The 20,477-nt window shown below is 49.1% G+C and overlaps 1 protein-coding gene and 1 long non-coding RNA gene across 4 annotated transcripts in view; one reads left to right on the top strand and one right to left on the bottom strand.

The window, feature by feature from the left end:
• Nucleotides 1–20,477, top strand: part of GNAO1 (G protein subunit alpha o1) — a 137,431-nt gene that overhangs the window by 44,478 nt on the left and 72,476 nt on the right. The window lies entirely within an intron of this gene.
• The window catches only part of LOC308176314, an 87,360-nt gene that overhangs the window by 43,677 nt on the left and 23,206 nt on the right, over nt 1–20,477 (bottom strand). Inside the window, exon 2 of one of the 2 annotated variants that reach the window (XR_013938225.1) lies at nt 2,585–20,105. This is a non-coding gene — a long non-coding RNA (uncharacterized lncRNA). Of the gene's footprint in view, nt 1–2,584; nt 20,106–20,477 lie in introns of those variants that run through there. The other variant, XR_013938226.1, reaches the window with a different exon arrangement.

Here is a 20,477-nt window from a genome sequence, read left to right as displayed (position 1 = left end):
GCGCGTGTGCTGGATACTAAGCTGCAAGAAGCGATGTCTCAGGGAGAAGTCTTGCTGTTCTTCAGATCCCTTCCACCAGCCTGCTAATGGAGGAAGGCTTTCAGGATGAACTGCGCTTTTGCAGGGGCTTGACTGGCTTTTACTCACGTCCCCCATTCAAGCGTGCCCAAGGAGCAGTTTCACTTGCAAACAGGAAGGTGTATTGATCCAGTGAGGTTATTACAGACAGGGTCTTGGGTAGCAGCGTTGGCGTGTTCCTGCCGGCATAACAATTTGATGGCTGGCAGTCTTCTCAGGCCACACACCTAAGCTACCCTGTCCTTTTGCAGTTGCTCCTCTGTTGTTACTTTAACCAGCTCCCTATTTTTAAACAGTGGCTCCTTTGCCGGGTGACTCTGCCATCCTCTGTCTTTCCTTTTTGCCTTTGTGGATCAAAGCAAGACCACATGAAGAAACACAGAGCTCTAGGGAAGTCAAGACCACTCTTTTTGCAGAAGGTAAAACTAGTTGGTTTCACTGGAAATAAAATAATTTCAGACTGAAGACCTGGTAGAAGCAAAGTCCTGTATGCCACTGAGTTTATCATAACTATTTTTAGGTAGCTATCAAATGACAGATGTATTACATACCCCAAACTCCTTATCTAAGGGTTGATAATAAAAGCATTCAGTGGAAAGGATGCCAAAATCCTGCTGTGGTGTTACTGTATAAAGAGGTACTTTATTTCTCCCAATCGCAAAGGGGCATTTGGATTTCTTTGCATCTAGGGATTTTTCCCACAGGAACTCTAAATCCTGGAGACTTTTTCATCCCAAATGCAGTGATGATACAATAATGGAGTTCTTGTGAGCTTGCCGAGAACTAATGCTGATGGCTTTCAAACTGACTACATTAATCTGTTGATTACTCAGTGACTCAGCTCTCAGCAAGGCAACGTATCTTGTCTCAGCTAAAAACCTATGTCCAGGAAAACAGAAACAAATCATTCCCCGTGTCTGATAAACAGTCTGTGGCAGACAGCTTTAAATTGTAAATTTTCTTTTCTTTTTGTAATGCCTGAAGCCCTAATTCTAAGGAAGAAAACTCAGCATTGCTTCAGTGTAAGGCCTGGCGAAGCAGGGGGCACGGAGGGGGGAGAGCTGTTATCAGGGCTGCCAGGAATGAGAGATGGAGTTCTGGGCTGCATGAAATGTCACGTCCATTCATATTCCTACGGAAAAGATGCCAAATGTTCCTAGGATCATACGGGAATTCAGGCTAGAGAGGACCTCAGGAGGCATCTGGCCCAAGCTCCTGAGAAGGCAAGGTAAGCTCTGAGGTCAGCCCAAGGTTGCTCAGGGCTTTATCCAGTCGGGTCTGAAATCCCCCAAGGATGGAGACTGCACAGCCTCTTTGGGCAGCCTACACCACTGTTTTAGTGTCCCCATGTGTTTCGCCATATATCTGGCATGAACCACTCGTATTTCAACTTAAGCTTTATGGCAGTACAGATCTTCAGATCTTCACTGTCAATCCCACAGCAGCCTGGGAGGGGGGGACGCAGAGTGTCTTCTCCCTTCACAGACTTAATACTCCTTCATCCAGCAGCAGATGGAGGGGAAAGAAACCAAGAAATGGCCTCTCAGGCTGTGGGCTTACACTTGCTCCTTTCTCTTAGTCAACCTCCACAAAAAGTTGCTGGTATTAGTAGGAAATACTATTTATTTTAATCTTGCAAAGAAATGCATGGCTTCTGCTCCCCTGCTTTTGTTATTAATACACAGCTGCTATAAAGAGAGGCCATTAAACAGGCGATTTGTTGAGTATTATGCTACACAGTTCATCCCTTTTCAAGCAGAGCTTTTCTATTTTAAAAGTCATTCCCCAGCCAAGGGTTTCCAATGCAAATCTTTTTGTGGGGGATTTTCCCTGCTCATCAGTTAAGCCCCCAGGAGAACAGGCTTCAGCAAAGGGGAGCTGGAGCTGGGCTGCTCCGACCCCTGTTCAGCAGCAGGGACAGAGGGGGACATGGCCCCGAGACAGGTTTTCTCCAGCCTCTGTTCAGTTCTTAGAGCTTTCCCCCCCCAAGACTTCACAGGAGATGCGTCTCCTCCTTTATTCCTTCAGAATGGCACTCTGACAATGTTCGGAGCGAGGGAAAAAACCACCTCACCCTCCCCTATGTAATAAGTGTGAATTGGACGATTTGTACTTTTGTTATTGAGGTGAAATAACCAAATCCTCTCTCGCTCGTCTTCTTTTTCTGCTGCCCTTAATTATGCCTCCAGTATTTAGTCTAATGGAAGTGAAAGGCTGGGGGAAGAGTCCAGGCTAAATCTCTTTGCTTCTGTCAGTCAAAAGGCGATGAAGATAGGAAATACGAGCTAAAAAGACAAAATTAATCACAAAAAGCAGACGCTTCAGGTCTCCCTGACCTGCTCTGCCGATAAGGACCTGTCCCCAGGTTAGGGACAAAACAATCTGCGTGTAGGATTTCACTTTTATATGTGGTCCTTGCTCTGGAAACAAGCTTTCTTTCCGCCCTTCTGTCTGCCTGGTGAAAGGTTCATGGTCTGCAGGCAATGCCCAGGTCCTCGTTCCTTACCCTGTGCGGGCAGATGGAGCACATCCTGCCATCACGCGTCACGTTGCCACCGGTGCACAGCCCAGAGCGTCCATCTGAAACTCCTCCAGAAACGCTGTGTCAGTGCTATGCCACAAACCTTTTCACGTGCCACAAACAGGCAGGGGGTTAAAAGAGCAGTCCCTGAGGAGATAGGGCCTGCGGGAGGCCTGGAGGTGTCCCTCAACTTCTGGGCCATCGGCGCTCTGTCCTCCCTCCCTGCCTAGCACAGAGCAAGTGAATCCATGAAGGCTACAAAACCAGCTGTAGAGTGTGTTGATATTAGCATAAACCAGACAGAAATAGGCTGAAATTGTTCTATAATTACTCAACAGAGAATCCCGGTATCAGTCGCAGGGATCAGATACAAACACCTGAGGTGGTGGCAGGTTCACAGGCCCAGGGCTTGGGAGGTGGCAGGAAATGGCCTTAAAATTGAATTTTTTTTCCCAGTGGGAGTCTGGAAATGTCTCTGCTTCAGCTATGAAAGGGAAAACTACAAAGCGGCTGAAGTGTTAAAAATTTTCTATGGGGATTTTTTTTTTTCCTTTCAGGCTTTGTAGCAAAATGTGTCTGCGGCGGCCTTATGTTTTATACAACGTCTAACTCCTGTGCTGTGGAGCTAAGGGGAGACATATAGGTGTGACATTTTAAAATACCAGTTAGTGATGTAAAAAAATAAATAAGTGGTTCATTTTTAATCTGTTTAAAGCAATCAAACAACCCAACTGAGCTGGCTGGCACAGGGAGCCATGCGTGCTGGAGCTGCCCCCAGCCTGCGCCCAGACAGCCGGTGTCAGCGATGGGAATGTAACCGAAGTGTTAATTGTGCCTGGTCATCAGCATTCGCCTGGATGTCCAGCAGCAGCTGAAGCCTGCTTGCTTGCTGCATGCCCTGCAGCATGCACAGCCCGTTCCTGGTTCCTGTGGTGTTGGGTCTGATGGGCTCACCGCTGGAACAGCACCAGACAAATGCTTCAGCCTGTCCTTCTCTAATGCTTAAAGATCTGTCGGGTTCCTACATTAAGGCCAAAGCCAGCTTTCTCACACGCCCCCTCTTCGTCCCTCCACAAGGTGTATTTCAGTTACCGTCGTTCACGTTTTTGAGCAGCGGGGACAAATAAAAGGCAGGGCATTTCCCGAGAGGTGGGAAAAATGAAACGAAAAGGAAAGCACTTGTTATTTTCGCAGCCTGCCTTGTTGCCGGGGAGATGGTTGGCTCATTCAAGGCAGGCTTGTTGTTGTTGGCTGAGGTGGCCCATGTATTGGGAATCAGTGCTGCAAAATGAGGGTGGGGGAGAAAGAAAGAGAGCACAAAGCCCAGTGCAAACTCTGCTGGAGGCTCTGTAGCCAGAAGCTCTGTCTTCCGTATCCCTCTGATGTATTTTCCTCCTTCGCCACCTTCTAGTCCCTTGACACCCTGAAAATACAAAATCTTGCCGTAGTAAATGACCACAGTAAAGATAGAGCAGAGTATGAAGACAGTTTATGATAGCCCTTTGCACCAAAAGAGCCTGAAGCCGTCTACTTCCATGGCTTCCCTCTGCCTCTTATGGGGTCAGACCCACCCATCACTGCAGGAGCCTGGCCGTACTAGCAGAGACACATGGCTGGACCTGGGAGACCTTGCTTTGCTTTGCTTCGCTTCGCTTTGCTTTGCTTCACTTTGCTTCGCTTTACTTTGCTTCGCTTCACTTTGCTTCGCTTCACTTTGCTTTGCTTTGCTTCGCTTTGCTTTGCTGCAGCAGCATGGCTTGGCTCCGTGCTGCTGCCAGCTTGAGTCGTGGCCATCCAGTCAATAATACGTGATGCTCTTCATACAGCAAGAAGGATCGCTCCAGAACCGGTGTCTGTTTCTCTGTAGTCATGCTACTAATAGATAGCATTTAGAGTGGAGACAAAATAAGCTTGTACCATGGCTATAAACACATCACGGGTCGCTCTCGCAGACAGAATTTGGCCTAGAAGAGCCCTCCGATTAAATAAGCAGGTTGCAGAGATGGAGGTTGCCAAGTCTTCGTGTAGAGTTTACTTAGGCTAAGTTTGTCAATCTGTCCTCCTTTCCAACCTGGGTAATTACAATAGAAAACTGGCAATTCATTCAAGGCTGAAATGCGACCTTAGGTCTGGCACCGCCTGCCTTGCAGCTATTTATAGGGTGGCAGTAGTAGCAATAAACGATAGTCAGAACCCCGCTCTGCCACAGACAGGGGAAGAAATCCTGAGTTTGTGAGGGAGGGTGATGATACCAGCTCTGAGGAGAAGGGGAGGGATGGGGACTCGAGCAGAAATAGCCTAGAAGATGTAATGGCAGTGCAAAAAGCCAGGTGCTCGGGGCAAGCGAGAAACTGCTACACCCAGCAGCAGTATCAACCAACCTCCCTGCCCCTGCAAGACAATCGATCACCACCAGAGCCCTAAAAACCAAAGTTTCCTTTCCCCTTTACTTCCCCAGAGTGGCCCAGCATGCGTATTTTTAGTTAAAATTCCTAAAGAGTGAAAAAAGGCCTTGTGAAATGGAGCCGGCAGGAGGCAGGGGGGAGTGGGCGGCAGGCACGTAGCGAGTTGGAAACGTGCATCACGGGGAAGGCGCTGCCTTGCTGAGCGCTCGATGCGACGGTTTGGGGCCTGCTTCGGGATAATATCTGTCGTGTTGTCATGGCGATGTGTTCATCCTCACGCAAAAGTAAACACCGGGTCTGCTTTTTGGAGTCTCCCTGAAGCCGTGGGCTGGCACAGTGGTGGTGAATGGGCAGCAGTTGGGGGACGGGACGTGATAGGTGTTCACCCCTTCTGCCAATCCCGCCACACTTGGAAACCTGTTCCTAAGAAACACATTTCTAGGGGGAAAAAAATGTGTTTTGATCCACTTCAGCATCCTGTCTAAGTGAGGCAGATGAGAAGAATTGATGCAATCACACCTCAAAATGCCATTCAGATCTGTTTCTTTGGTGAGCGCTTGGCATCAGCCAGACACTGCACACTGCTGACACCTTCTCCCATGCTGCATTCCAATCTGAGCTTAGCTTTATGGCTCATGCTATCAAACCAGTGACCAGAACAGATGCCATCAATTAAAATTAGCCTTTTAATTTTCTTTTGAAGAAAAACAGAGGGAAAGAGATGTCTCAGGGGATCGCTGATAAGAAAGAGACCACAGTTGTCTAGCTCCAACGCCAACCACTAGATTGCATCTAATCACATCTTTCACCACCTAGAGAGGGTTTTAAAGAAAAGGGTGCCCGAGTCTTCCCAGGGATATACAGTGAGACAGTGAGAGGACAAGGCATTGGTCACAGATCCCAGGAAAGGGAATTTCAGCCGGACACAGGCTCGGACACATAGTACTTCCCCTCTTCTGTCCGTGCCATCAGAAGAGGTCAGGACAACCCACTCTCGAAGGGCCACCCAGCACTTTGGGAATTAAAATGTGGAGGCCTAAGAGTGGCCTAAGGACATTTGTGTGGGGGAATAAAAATAAGAAATCCCCAAAAGGTGGTTTCTAAATTATAAGTGTTGCCTTGCTCTTCAGCTAGCCAGCAGGAGAAAACATTCAGGTGAAGTCGCGTGACGTTGTTCAGTCCCCGGCTGGTGGAAACACAAAGTCTTCAGGTGCAAGCGCATCTTTGGAGCTGTTTTGTTTCTGGTGCTTCTGCTTTCAGCTGCCATTTTAGGCTTGATTTCTGGGTAGTGAAGAACACTAGTACTCCATTGGGTGTAACTGAGAAGGAGCCCCGTGTCCCCCAGCGCTGTACAGCATCCCTGTCCCCCTGTGGAAACGCAGAGCCCATGCTGTAGGGAGGCTCGTCGTTCCTGTTCCTTGCCTGCAGGCGCTCTCTTTTCACCGAGAGGGTGATGTATTTTTCCCCCACGAGCTTTGTGTGTTTGATAGGGTTTTTTTGGATGATGCAGGGAGTATTTTTAGTTTGAAAAGAAGGGGAAAAAAAAAACTGTTCCCTTGGAAGAAGGGCTGCCAGCCTTCCCTTGTGAGATTTGTTATTCAAATGCAGCCGCAGTTAGTGCTGCCACTGAGGTTATGTGGCAGGGAAGCACTCGTCACACAGGAGAGGCTGAAGGAGCCGCAGGACTGTGACACAGGCGTTGGGTTAATGGGCAGCGTGGCGCTGCTTTCCATTTCCACAGGGTGCTGGTTGGAGATGGCCTCTCCGAGAGACCCTGGAAGGGGTCACGATGGGACAACACAAAAGGGGAGTCATTCAGAAAAGACTGGGCAGAAAAGCACAGCTGGAGCGGAGTCCCGAGGAGGATGAAAATGTCCTCGCTGCCTGCCAGGGGCTTCCTCGCAGCTCCTGGGCCCTGCCTCCAGGAGCCTCCTCCATGGGCTGGGGGCCTGGAGGGGGCTAAGGTTACGGCAGGGAGAGGCCCCAGCTTGTGGGAGCTGTGTGAGCCATTCAGGGCTCTGAAGCTGCTACTAGACAAGTGGAAGAATTTCCTGTGTGGTTCCTCCTGGTGCTGGGACAAATGGGGTCTTCAGGGCTTCGTTTTGTGGTGGGGAAAGGGAAGGAAGGCAGAGAGAAGGCGGAGTGCTGCTGGACTACAAGCAGGTGGAGCAGAGGCTGGCGAGCAGATGCTGCCCTTCTCCCGCAGCAAGGTTGAGACGTGTTGGAGCTGCACTGCCAGGTCTGCCTCTGCACCCCTCGGCTCTGCAGAGGCCTCAGCGCTCAGCAGCAGAAGCGCAGAAGCTGTGCAGCCTCTGTATGGCTTTCTGGAGCACAGCCCATCGAGGCTGGGTGAGACCATGGCACCAGCAGCTGCCACCTGGAGGGTGGCACAGCCTGGCCAGGCTGCATTTCACGGTAACCTTGCCCTGGGTAGCGTCTGGTGTCAGTGAGCGCCGTGAGATGCTGTTTGTCCTTCTCTAGAGCCTTTCTGTCCATAAAGGGATTGAAAGACCTGCACACGAGAACAAAAAATATGGGTAGCTATTTCGTGTACTGCAGAGCTGAGGCACTGAGGTTTAACGTGCACCACGGTAGCAGCTTTGGAGATGCTTTATGTGTTTCTGACCCTACGGGTGATGAAGCACTTGCTCAAATCCTTCCAGAATGCCGCCCCCATGTTTGTGACTGAAGTTCAGGCTGCGTCTGGCCATGGCCTCTGCGTGCCCCACGCAGGCAGGGTGCTCTCTTCAGGTGTGTTTGCAAGTCACTTCTCCCAGCAGCAACCTCAGATAACTACAAACTACTCAGCACATTTCCAATACGTGTCAGTTATTAAGTGGATTTATTTCCATCTCTTCTGGGAAGTGTTGGGAAGCGCTGCTGAGTCACGCTGCTTACTCACCGGTTTTAGAGCACCATTTAAAATATTTGTTTTCCAAATGCTTTCTATGATGTTCCTATTATTTGAATGTCTCCAGATGTAAAATGAAAACATTTATGCAGGGCATCCCTGGCCTTTAAGAGATCTCTGGTGCGTAACTCACAAAAAGGCATACAGCAAATGTCTTGGGAAGGAACCTCTCCCTCGGCTCTGCCATTTGATGTTTATTCAGGGATCACAGTGAGGGGTGGCACAGGCTTTGCTCCGAAACAGCTTGGGGCTTCTCAGCAGCACGGGCAGGCTGGGCTTGGGACGGGAGGGGAAAGGAGGAGGGAGGAGAGCCAGGGCAGCCGCCCTGCTGTGCCTGGAGGAGGGATGGGGCAGCTCCGGCTCCTCCTGCAGTAACCCCAGGCATCCTGCTCCTTCTGTGCCAGTGCCACCGGGACAGGGGAGGTTGGGCACGATGGCCTGTCCTGTCCCCTGCAGAGTCCCCAGGCAGCCCTGTTGAGCCAGGAACCAGCCGTGGCTGTCCCCATGCAAGTCCCTGCAGAAGGCAGAGCTGTCACTCCCGTCTCGCCCTCCCAGACTTTTGTCAGCCTGGTGGGTGCCTGCCCCTCGGCCAGGCACAGGGTGACCTTGGTGACAGCCCAGTCCCTTCGCACGCCGAGATTAACCTCGGCAGGTTGGGCAGAGTGGAGTGGCAGAGCCATCTCATGGCCTGTGGCTGTGAGATCCCATCCTTCCAAACAGGGGAACTGCGCCAAACCGTTGAGGCAAAGAGACAGGAGCTCCAGCCGACGCTCTGCCCTTGAGCACGCAGGAAATTAAAATGTGCATCCGCACCCCACACCACCCTGCTCCTGCTAGAGGGAAAACCTGTCCCTGCAAGGGCAAGCTTGGGCAGGGGCTCCTGCAGCCACCATGGGGACGGCTGCTGTCCGCTGGGAGGAGGTGATGGGACCTCGAACTGCACCACATACATCTTGTGGAAGGTGGAAGACGACGCGCGGGGTCTGCCACACGTGAGGAGTTTATTGCCTGCACACAGGTTTTACTGAGGCTGTTAATCAGCGTTGTGTACATTGGTAATAACTGATTAAAGACACCATACGGGAGCTCACATAACAGCTAATATTACTGCTTTGACACGAGCCTCATCTGCTGAGTGAAGCGTGAAGACCTCTAGCTGACTAGAAGGGAACAGGACCCACACGGCTCCCAGATATGCTGTTCACCCAGGCAGGACTGACTCAGCACAAGTCAAGGCAGGAGTTCCCTGCATTTCATTCAAAGGAAGGGAAGAATCCATCTCCGCATGGAGATCAGAAACAACAAAGCCCCCAGAGCTGCTGTGAAACAGTGTCATTTTGCACCGTGGCAATGTTTAACCTTGTGGTCAAAGACAGAGCTGGAAACTGTGCAGAAAAAGGCACAGCAGACAGGAATCAGCCCCTGTCCGCTTAGGTTTTTTGATAGCTGGTGGCTGGGGGCAGAGGACGCCCCATCCTTCCACAGCGATGTCTGCAGCCATGGCGCTTGGGGCGATGCAGCGCATCCCGCCCGAGTGTCCCAGCCTGCTCGGGAGCTGATGCTGGCAGTGCCTTACGGCCAAAGAGAGTCAAAACCCTTGGCTTTAAACCCATTTCCTTCATTTTCCAGGGCTGTAGGAGTCCCTGGTTTGCAGCACATTATGTCTGTACTGATGGTGTGGCTGTTGCTAGATACTTTTCCTCCCATAACAAATAATTCCCTTAGGTCAGCCATTTACAATTAACTCTTCATTTTTCCATGGACCGATGTAAGACAAGATTAACTCCATTGATTGTAGAGCAATAACTCTTGATTTATGCCAAGATCACGGGAATGGAGAACCAAGTCATGCACAGAAACTCCCCCAGGAGACCTCGTGTGCTCCAGTTAGCTCAGTGGTTGTCCTCCTGGAAGCCTAACCGTTCACAATCCCACCTCTTTGCAGTGTGAAACCATCCCTGAGATGCATGCTCCTTTGCAGGAAGGGGGTTATTCATCCAGTTCTTCTTGCTGGATGTGCATTCCAGATGTTGGTCAGGAATCTGGGCTGTTGGGCCATGCGTTGAATACAATTACTTGTTGTTTGGCTCCCTTTGGGGCATGGCTCATCCCAGGTCCCCACCCGTGCACGTCCGTCTGCGGCAATCAAAGCCTTGCAACAGGAGGCAGCGATGGAGAAGCAGAGAGCATTTTCTGAGGCAAGGAGAATGTTTCGTTTGCCAATTTTATTGATTTTTTATTTAAAATAATGAGAGCTTTAGAACTGGTAGATGATATTCCAGGCAACAATGGAATTTTTTTTGCTGAGAAGGAAGAGATCGCAGTAGTCTCAGTCCAGCAAGTTTGATTTCATCCTGTGAAGTTATGAGTTAGTTTCTTCCAAGGGAGAACAAGGTCTTGTCTCCATTCCTTCCTCCTCCATTTCATAACATTTCTGCTTTTTTTTTTTTTTTTTTCTTGTAGGCAGCACAGGTTTTGGCAATACAACCTGTCTGGAGGCGCAGCGTGACATTTTTTGGATGCCAAAACCAGGGGATTTTTGGGTTAGGTTTTCCTCACCGAATTTCAGTTTCAGTAATCACTATTCATGCAGCAAACTCTCCTCGGGCATTGTTGGATTAATGTATTCTGTGCTCTGGCCTCATCTGTAGCATGTAGCCAAATACCTGCTACGTGGTGTCCCTCCTCTGGTGGGGGCATGGCCTCCCTCCAGCCCTAGTTCAAAGAGCATTAGCACCTTACCCGATGATCTTGAAGCCATTTTTCTTCTGGCCTTTTTTCTCCTTCTAGCCTCTTCTCTCTTCTGCTATTGGTACGATAGGCTTAGTAAAGATTTTCTGTTGCCAAGACCCACTGCTCTATTAATGAGACATGCAGAGGTTTCCACGCGGTGATATTCGGGCTGCCCTTGCTCGAGTCCCTCAGATATACACAGACCTTTGTTTTAGTGCAGCCTCGCTTATTTTCCTTGCTGGTAACCCCTCACAAGCCACTCGGGTTTTGTCGACAAGTTCAAGCTCTGCTTCTCTCCATTGCTGCCTCGTGCTGGGTCCTCCCTTGCTCGCTTCTACCTGTGAGCTCCTTTACCTGGGAAACTGCAGGGGGTTAAGCCTGCTGCCCGAGGGTGGTGTATGTGTGCTGCTATTGCAGGCTGCTTTATTTGATGCACTCCAGAGGCAAAAAATGTACCAAGACTCAAAAAACTGTATGCAGCGTGATGGTGGATCATGAGCCAAGTTCGGGCTGGTCTTGTGATGAGTGAGTAGGCAAAAATCCTCATTTCTTCAACTTCCACTCCAAAAGCAAAGTCTCTGGGAAGGCTATAGGATGATTTGCAGCAGCATGCGAGGCTCTGCAGAGCTGTCTTTGGCTCAGCAGCTCTTCAGGGCGTTGCGGACTAAGAGACGAGCATCTCGTATGTGTTTGTTGGATCTAGGCAAAAAGTGTGCATGCACAAGAAAATCCCGACCCTAGGGCCCTGAATTGTGTGCCGGTAGCTCGAAACTTATCCCCCAGCATCAGCACTCGGAGCAATTTCAGCATCAGGGCCAAAAACCGAGGCGGGCTCTTGGCCATGAGGTTTCAGAAACCAAGAGCAGCTGGGCCCAAACTACACCTCTGCTTGTTTCGCGGCCGTGGGCTGTTGGCACAGCCATTTTAGCACACTGAATCACCTCGAGAGCCACCTCTCTCAGGCAGGCACCCTTTTCTGGCTCCCTTCTTCCCAGAGGAGCTGCAGGGTGTGCAAGGCTTGCCCTGGGCAGGTGCTGCCACCGCTGCCCGCAGACATCCCTGGTGGTCCTTCCCTTGGCACCGCTGCTCCGTGAGGCAAGGAGCGAGCTGATGTCTCTGTCTGGAAAAAGCACGATGGTGAGGACAGAGCTGGCAGCAGGAATCCCCTCCGTGCTGCAAGCTGCCTTTCCTCTGCTGATCTTCAGGCCCCTGAAATCCTGGGCAGGCGAGACCCCATAGTTCTTGGGTCATGCTGCTTGTCAGCACGCATTTTCAGCTTCGTTTATCCGGGCCCGTCTAAGAGCAGCGAGGATTGAAGGAGTGGACAGGCTATTGCACAATGCCCCTTTTCTCCTCTGCCATCAACTTTGCGTTGGACAAGTGTGCAGGAAATAAACAGCGAGGGCTGGTGGGGGGGGGAGGCCTATCGCTGTACACTATCATTATCTAACTCGCCTTGAAACCCTCCAAGATGTCCCTGGGAATTTGTTCCAGTGCCAGTGAGTTTTCAGTGACCCTTTAGGAAGAGAAAGGAGCTCAGGGACTGAGCCCAGTGCAAAGTGCTAGGTTTTGGTCAGTTAAATTCCAGCTGTAAACAGATGTGCTCCCCCGCAGCCCTTACAGACCCTGTAAGACACATCAGGCAGTACCAGCACACCGGTATAAGCCCTTTCCTGTAAGAAGCTGTAGTGTGGTGCCTGGGATCAGGAAGAATTAGTCCTACAAGTTGCTTGAGCCAGAAAAATCAGATTTCCCTTTGTAGTGGTTATGCAATTCCTGGTTCAGAGCCTGTCCCACTTGCCAGCAGTTACTGGTCAGATTGCTGCAGTGAATGCCACGAAGGAGGCTTAATGGTACCAGGACCGTTTCCAACTGAGCTGGGTTCTTTTTGTGCTCGTCTAGCAGAGAGGGAACATTGTCAGGCTAAAGGCTGAGGTCTGCTCAGGTAGGGTGGAGTGGTGCTGGCTTTGCTTTGTTTCTTCCTCGCCACGCTGCCCTTGGCCTCTGTTGCGGCTTACTCGAAGGCACAGCTGGGTTTGAAGCAGGCAGCAGGACGGCCTGTGAAGCAGCCAGCTGAACGGCCAGCACCTTTGTGCACACACCCAGAGTTACAGCTGGAAAGCCAGGGCACCTGAGGCAGTGCCTCAGACCTAAATCCGGATGGTCATATTCTAGAAGTGGCGGAATTAAGTGTTTGATGTGTGGAAGTAGAGGATGTCCAATTTCACACGCAGGACCACCACCAAAGCTCCTTAGAAAGCTCTTTCCAGCTCTTACAGGAAAGAAAGGGGCAGTAACTTCTAGCTGAATGCTAAAAAGGATATCAAGTAATGACACGATAAAAGTAGCATCTCCACAACTGCAAAAGGTTGTTCTAAAGGTCAGATCTGCATGTACTCTCCTAGCTCTGCGAATAGCTATTGCTTTCATCCAGAAGTCAAGCTTTCGACTAGGACAGGCCGAAATAACCAGGGCTAAAGCTGTCCCATCCAAAAGGCAGCGACTTATCGCTGGGAATGGCGTGTTTCCAAGAGCAGGCTCTGCCTCTGCAGATATGACATACAGCGTGGCAGAGAGCAACCCAAGAGGGCAGATGGTTCACGTGGACCATCCTCACCACCAAGCCTTCGTCATCCCCGGGCTTCAAAATGCTGCAGTGCCCCTCTGCGGAGAGACAGCGGCGCCGTAGCACTCCCTGCCAGCACAGCCTGAACGCACAGGCTTTGTGGCCAACACCTCTTTTAAAGAGGTGAAAAGTTTTTCATTCAGAATACGCTGCCCGAGACTTTTTATCTGGAGTTATGCTTCCTTTTCCATCCCCTAAGGTGAGCTTTCAGGAAGGAAACCCCAACAGTCCTGCTGGTGCTTTTTCCCTCTCTCATACCCAGTCAAAACAGAAGGGCCCTGCCGCCCTCGTGGCACAGCCGGACAGACCGACGGAGCCACCCCGTACAGAAGGGGCAAGTGGGACCCTGGTATTTTTGCCACCTGAGTTCCTGGGTGTCACACAAATCTGTTGTTCACATTCTTTTATTGATGTCCTTCCGTTCCCATGGCAGCATGGCGCTCTAATTGGCGAGTAAGAAACAAAATTAAAAATAGAGCAGTTTATTAAATGTCAAAGCAAATTGGTGTGTCTCACAGAAGTGCCCTCGGGGGACTGAGATGGGAGCACAGAGTAACTCTCAGGGCGTCCATTCAAAAGCAGACCTCCTTGAGCAAAGAGGCAGCGGTGCCAGAAGGGTTAGGGGGCAGTTCCTCTGTGGCTGCACGTTGCCATCGTGTCTCTGAAGGAGCGAGCCTACCTCCTTCAAATGTCAGGCCAGGGAGGCTGGAGCCACGCAGTGCCCGAGATACCTGCCTCACCAGAGCCATTCCCACACCGGTGTGTAGGTGGAGGAAGGCAGGTTGTGTTTGTAGGCTACACTAAACCTCTGTCATCTACACAGTGAGGTCCTGCTGCTGCCACCGTCTCCGTTTGCCCCTTTGCTCAAACTCCCGCTCAGGCCCAAGGCCTGTAAGGGGCAGCAGAGCCGTGCCCGTCGTGAGCGGAGCGCCTGGGCCGGGCCTACTGGATCCCTCAGCCCTGTCTGTGGGTGGGGGTAGGGGATGTAGCAGGTGTAGGCTGGCAGATGGGCTCACAGCAAAAGCAGCTCTTTGTTGTCAATGAACCCTTCATCTATGCCCTGAAGAAAACATAAGCTGAAAGACTTGATTCTTGCTTGTGGAACTGGAGAAACTCCGGTCTTTGCCTTCTAGGGTCTGAGGCAGGAAGACCTCCAAGGGCTCTGGCAACGCAGTGGGAGCGCCGATCCTTTAGTACATCACCAGATCTCAAGAAGCAACTTACTCTTGGTCTACCCAGCTGTCCTATTTATAACCGAAAAAGTGTATAATTCACAGTGCTTTCTAATTAGACGTTGGAACTACAGTCCTCCTTCACTCCACTCTAATTTGCTCCATCTCAGTACTTTAAAGTTTTGCGTTACCTATGTCACGTAGGGAGAGCTCTTCAAGGGTTTGCAGCCAGCAATTATGTGCAGCCCTCATTTGCCCTTAGAGCTCATGTGGGTTCATGTGGAAACATCCCAACATCTAGGATTAAAAGACACTGTTAAAGCTCTGTCCGACGTCAGGGGTCACTTAGTCCAAAGCATGGCAACTTAGAGCAAGATTGCCAGGCTAGAAAAGTTTTTTGCAATCCCAGTCACTTCTGACCTTTGTGAAAGGCCTGAATTTTCAGGAGTCCATATTTGGTAGATCTCCATAGCAATCTGCATCTCAGTTTGTGGCTGGCATTCAGATCTCTAAAAATGGAAATGGGCCTTCACCACTTCAACTTGGAGATTATTCATTATAGAGGAAAAGATCCTGAGGGTAACTGGACAGTGGTTAAGCAAACAGCCACTGGAGGAGCACAGGGCAGGACTAGACATCACCCATTAACACACTGACATGGGCACTTGCAGAGGAGGTGCGGGCCAATTCTGTATGTTACTTTAACTGACTATGTGCATACTACTTCTCACCTTGTGTGTGCAGAACACATACCCGGTTTGACTCATTAGAAGCCAACTTAATAGGTGTGAACCCTAAGAAGTTGTTAAACACGCTGGCAAAATTTGCTGCAGAAGGTTCTCCCATGCATGTTTAAATGTGGTGCTGTTATGCTTTTTGAGCGTGTTTATTAAAATCAAAAACAAAACCACATTTCCCTGGTATTTGTAGGGGGAAAAAACAGAGTAGGACTACAGAGTTCCTGTGATACTTTCAGGGAGTTCTTCTCAGCTAACTGTAGCTTAAGAGCTCCAATTTGGGGAGGAAAGTTTCTGAAAGTGCTCCATGTCTGCCATTGCCTCCACCTCTCCCTTAAAGATTGCATGAAACCTTTCAGATCCTGCAGATGTGTGTTAACATGGCAGAATTGTCTTGCCAAGTTCCTCCATAAAGACAGCAGCGGCCCTAAGTTAGGGCCTTCCTTAGCTGAGCTGTCCGGAGAGAAGCAAACAGCGAGGAGCTGCCAGGGGATCGTCTTTCCTCCCTCTTCCATCAGCCCTCCCCACTGCAGCCGCTCGGCACAAGCATCCCCGCAGAGGTCAGATCCTCAGCCTGTGTAAATCCAGCCGGCTCCGCTGAAGTCAACCTGGCCCCAAGGCTTGTTTTGCTACTTTACAACAGAACAAATAGAGCAACATTTCATAACGTCCTAATGAGGCACATTGAAGAATGCCCAGGAGACAGAGACAGTATCAGTGTTCCTTGGCACAGGGAGAAAATCAAAGGCATTTGTTTGTTATCTGAAATGTCGATCTCTGTTCCTTTCAGTGGTGGGCAGACATTTTTATAGTGTACGTTCCTGGAAATACTCAGATGTCACTGTTAGCGTGTTCCAAGAGCACTATTTATTTCCAGATACACCTATAAAAACTGAGACTGAAGCAAGGAAATATTCAAAGCCATTATGGGTTATTAGGTTTTAAGTGGCGCTTTGCACTCTGCATGGCCCCAAAAGGCCTAACACTTACAAACCCATTCCTTCCTACTGAATGGAAAACATATCTTTGACTTGAGAAAGCCCAGTAGTAGAAGAGTTTTTGCCCACTAGGCTGTAAATCAGCAGGGGTGATACCCAGCAGCACCCCAGCACGGAGATGGGATTGAAAAGACTCCGACTGGATGGTTTAGTAGGTGACATTGGTACCAGGGGGATGGTTTGATCAGATGATCTTGAAGGTCTTTTCCAACCTTAATTATTCGAGGATTCTATGATCCTATATCTGGCCAGGCCGTTAAGGGAACCCATCTGTGTTGTAAGAGTAAGCATGGGCAGAAACTGATCTCAGCCTCTGCTTGATGTGCACATCCAGGTAGGCTGGATCAGAGGAAGGACTGACCCCTATCAAGGGTGAGCTAAGGAGAGCCATTCTTCAGAACACCTGAAAAAGTCCTCTTTAAACCCCTGAACAGTAAAGGCTGCTGTATGGTTAAGTTGCTGGGTGACTGGAAGGGATTATCCAGTTCAAGGAAGTCCATCTCCTGCAAAAAGGGTTTCCCAAGCAAGCAATGCTGTTCTGCTAAAGCTGCCTTTGACAGAGATTTCTCCATTCCAAGTTGGATGTGGGAGGCAAGTATGTTAATAAACTGGCTGCCAAGCAATGTAATGCCATTCTTTTCACTCTGCTCACTCTGGAAGCCCAGTTAGGCATAAGGAAGCAATGAATGTTGCTTATTTAGTGACTTTTTTTTTCTGAATGTCACTGTTTAAAAAAAAAAAAAAAGGCAGATGAAATAGTTCCCCACCTCTCACCCCCTACACCCAAAGCCAAAACTATTTTGACTAGGTCAGGTATGTTCATTGTGATTTCTGCAGTTAAAAACCTATCATCTGTCAGGGCTGTAATCATCCATCCATCCGGGTTGTATCATCCATCCAGCTTGTAAAAGTGAACACCGTTCTGTTGTTTTTGAGGACACACAGGCTGTTCCACAAGATCATCTCATGCCCACTGTTTCAGAATGCCTCTGCAAGAGATTGAAAAAAAAGAAGAGTAGTTAAAAAAAGCAATTCAGACATTAACAATGTCATGGCAACAGCAAATTAGTGCCTCAAAAGCAGATCTCAGATCACTAAAGGTTTAGGGAGTCACTGCACTGCAGGACTGAATGAAATATTCAGCACACAAAAGAAGTCCCCACGTTTTTGTATTTGTGATAATGACGCCAAGCAAACTGCTATTTAAATATATTTTTTGCCTAAGCATGGATTTTTCTTTCCTGGAAAAGATTTTAAAATAGCCTGCTTCTCAGGTAAACGTGGGTCTGTGTTGATTCTTGGAGAACTTTGACATTTGCAAGCGTAATCATAAGCATCAGTTTTAGCTCATGGGGAAAGCAATTGATGTAGCAAAAACTGATAGAAAAAATAAGTGTTTTGTGAAAGTTACCCCCAAGAGAGATTTTGTATGTTGAGTAAGATGATCTAACGTGAGGCAACAGCCTGTCTGATAATGAAGAGTGAGGCAGACAAACTTAAATGCTATGTTTTCACCTAAGCCTTGCATGTGCATAAGCAGACAATAAACTTCCCTTGCTAATTCTTTTCCCTTCCCGCCCTATAGTATCTCTTCTTTTCTCAGTCATCTTCTTCCCAGTGAGGTCAACCACATCAGGCTGCCCAAGTATCCAGTGGCCATCCCCATCTGCCGTAAGCTTTGCTTGCCTGAGCTCTGCTTGAAGCTTCATTCCAGTGCTTTTTCTCTTGATTATATTAGGTATCTGTGGCTGATACCTGTAACATCCTGTGGGATGGGTTCAGAGGAAAAACACTGCATAGCAAAAAATATTCTCTAGTTTTAATTTGGTCTTATGCCAGGCTGGCAGGGAGAGAACAACTGCAGCGGAGTGTTGGTTACACTCAGAGGACTGCGAAGTCAGACAGTACTCGGCTCTGACTCGTCTTGTGCCTGGATCCACCTCTCTGTGTCTTGTGCTCCCCAGCTCATAACCTTTTCTCTTCCCCTTTTGCCTTTGCTATCCTAGCTTGGGAACTTGAAACCTGTTTGACAGACGAGAAACGTGGGATTTTCTGTCAGCGTGAGTGGTCTACATGGGACAGTCCACACTGGTGGTCCACAGGGTCGCTGCTAACATCTTCAAGCTCCTCTGCTTGATGTTGGATGCCAAAGTCTCTGAGCATCCAAACAGAGAATTGGCAGGCCCAGGGTATCAAGAGCTTCGTTAGTTCGGTAGGAAATTTATCTGTACTTTATCTGAGCTTGCCAGCTCAGCACTTCCATTTCATTACATGAGTAGAAATGAGGCCTGTCGGGGAGAATCCTAAGATTCTCCCACCTTTGAAGATGTCGCGCATCTTTCAGCCAAGACTCAGCTTCCCGTTACTCCTCTGAACTCTTTGAAGTCATTTTTTGTAATGCTGGAATCTTCTGTTTCTGAACTTGACCTTAATGTGAAATTTTGTACAGTGCTTACACACACCCTGAGTCACAGGGGTCGGGGTGGTTTGGAGCTGTGAACTTTCCCAGTGTTTCAGAACACATTCTGCCTTCCAGTGACTCAGTACCAAGTCTTCAAGCCTCACTTTGCTGATACACAGGCATCAGAAGGAGAGCAACCTTGCAAATTTTAAAAGTTATGAGCTTTTATAGTTCAGCTGGGAACTCCTGGTACATGGATTTCAAATCCACCGGCCTGTGTAACGCTGCGCAGTCTGGGAAACACTTGGGTTTTGAATCAGCCAGTACCAGCTCTGCCCCTGAACAAACCTGGAAGCTTTTGATGCTTTATGCAACTAAGCTTTATTTGGGGGCTTTCACCCCAGATCGACATCTTAAGGTAGGGCACAGTAGGGTTGGAAATCTCCTGTTTCTTGCACGCTCCCCATAGCACTTACGGGCACTCTTGGGTTTTGTAGCAGGGTTGTCTGATGGAGGCATTTTTTGGCTAGATCTGGCCAGTAGGTTGCTGAACAGCTTTAGAGCACAGCAGGGACACCTTGCAGGATGGTACAACAGGTTCACATATCCAGAAGGTGAGCAGGAAAATTGCACATACACAAAGCAAGATAGGAATAGTGTAAATAAGAGCAAAACCTAGCTGCAAAGAGAAATAAAGGTGTTCAGAAGTCAAACTTGAAGGAGCCTCCAAGGGTCCAGCCTCCAGTTTAAAGTACAATTTGTCATTTTCCTCTTCTTTAAGAGCCTTAATAAAAAAACTAGGGCTTAGATTTCACACCTCCTGGATTTCCCTCTCCTGCCTGTCTGAGTTTGTGCTTAACTGTCTGAGTTATGCTTAACTGCTCTCAGTTACCGGAACCCTAAAATCAGAAGGACCTCCTACACTGCTGCGACTCCCAAGCTGCTGAGCCAGAGCCAGGGAGAGCCTTTATTGTGAAGGTGATAGAAATCCTTTCTCTCTTAAAGAAAAGTGTCGAAGACTTAAAAATTAGTTTTGTAGTCTCAAAGCTGTGACCTGGGTCTGCTTTGAGAGACGGCGCAAAGCCCAGTGTAGCTGATGGCTTCAGCTACGGGAGGTGATGCTATGGGATGGATCCCAGCCCATGAGCCCTGCTGGGAACTGAGGGCATGGCTCAGGAAACTTTAATGTGCCTGTGGCCATCAACAAGTAGAAAATTAAGCAGTCTCTTGTGTGTATAAACCATCCTCTGCTTCCCAGAAAAGTTTTCCCACTGAGAGGAGGTCTGTCTGCTCTTCAATTTGCTGTCTTCTGACATGTTGGAGGGAGTTGCTGGGGCTGTTTTTGAGGCAGAGCAGGTGTTTGTAGCCTCCAGACAAACAGCTGGCTGGAGAAGAGTCATCAGGTTGCAGGGAGAATCAGCTGGGGGCAGATAGCTTGTGTAACACTTAGGAAATGGGCATTTTTTCCTCTCCAGACCTAGGCAGATGACTATTTTGAAGGGTCTGTTGAATGCAGATAGAGCCTCAGAGGATCAAAAGATAAAGATGACAGTGAAGGGAAAGAAAGAAGACATCAGCTGTATCCCTCCAACTCTTGGTTGCATATCAACAACTCCATCGTAAAGAAAATAACTGCTATCGGGAGCTTCAGAGCCCTGTTGAGTTCTGCTAATCTCCTGGTATCGCTTGTCAGAAGCCCCTTAAAGCAGAGTATGGATTTTCTTACAGATGCCCTAATTGCTGCATTTTAACATGACTTATTGTCTTGAGTACACAAAGGTCTTGAGTTAACGGAGGCAGAGAGAGAGAGAGGTGCCTCCTAAAGCATTCCCCTGCATTCGCTCAGCTCTCCCACATCCTGCCCTCCCCAGTCCCCAGTGCAAAAGCCCTTCGGG

The sequence above is a fragment of the Anser brachyrhynchus genome (assembly GCF_964034855.1).
Source record: "Anser brachyrhynchus genome assembly, chromosome: 12".
Classification (NCBI taxonomy): Eukaryota; Metazoa; Chordata; class Aves; order Anseriformes; family Anatidae; genus Anser; species Anser brachyrhynchus.
This window is presented reverse-complemented; position numbering and strand designations above follow the sequence as displayed.